This window comes from Penaeus monodon, chromosome 30 (assembly GCF_015228065.2).
Source record: "Penaeus monodon isolate SGIC_2016 chromosome 30, NSTDA_Pmon_1, whole genome shotgun sequence".
NCBI classification, from domain to species: Eukaryota; Metazoa; Arthropoda; class Malacostraca; order Decapoda; family Penaeidae; genus Penaeus; species Penaeus monodon.
The window spans coordinates 11,172,324-11,172,824 of NC_051415.1; the positions used below are offsets into that span (position 1 = coordinate 11,172,324).

At 34.7% G+C, this 501-nt stretch overlaps 1 protein-coding gene across 1 annotated transcript in view; it reads right to left on the minus strand.

Annotated features, from left to right (window-relative positions):
* The window catches only part of LOC119592519 (adenylate cyclase type 1-like), a gene marked incomplete in the record, with an annotated part of 97,990 nt that overhangs the window by 4,321 nt on the left and 93,168 nt on the right, over positions 1–501 (minus strand).

Below are 501 nucleotides of genomic sequence, written 5' to 3' on the forward strand. Positions count from 1 at the left end.
ATATGGACTAAGGGAAGATGGCTTAAAAGTCTATTTATTTACTTTTAATGGAAAGTAATATACTTTACTTTCAAATGAAATTTTCATGAAACCATTAACACTCCGGTAAGAAAATATATATACTGAAAGAAGGTAGGAAAGTTGTTCAATTGCACTTTTAAAATTAGACTAATTTCTTTCTATGTATTATAATTCTGATACGCTAATAAGCAATACATGCAGTGGCATTGCCAGGGTGGTGAGGCCAAAGGGGTTACTCAGCCCCTCAGTAAGATCTGTTTTGTGATTTTTTTTGATGTTGAATAGTTTCCCAATGATTTATATACTATGCAAATGTTACATTTGGATCATGCAAGACTAAATGAGATGTGCTACAGACCCTTTCTCTTTAAAACCTGGGGCCCCACCCATTTCCCTGAAATCCTGGCTATGCTTTTGAATACATATAATTGCAAGGTGTTCATCATTTTATTGTCAAACCCACCTAGAAGCAGCTCAAGC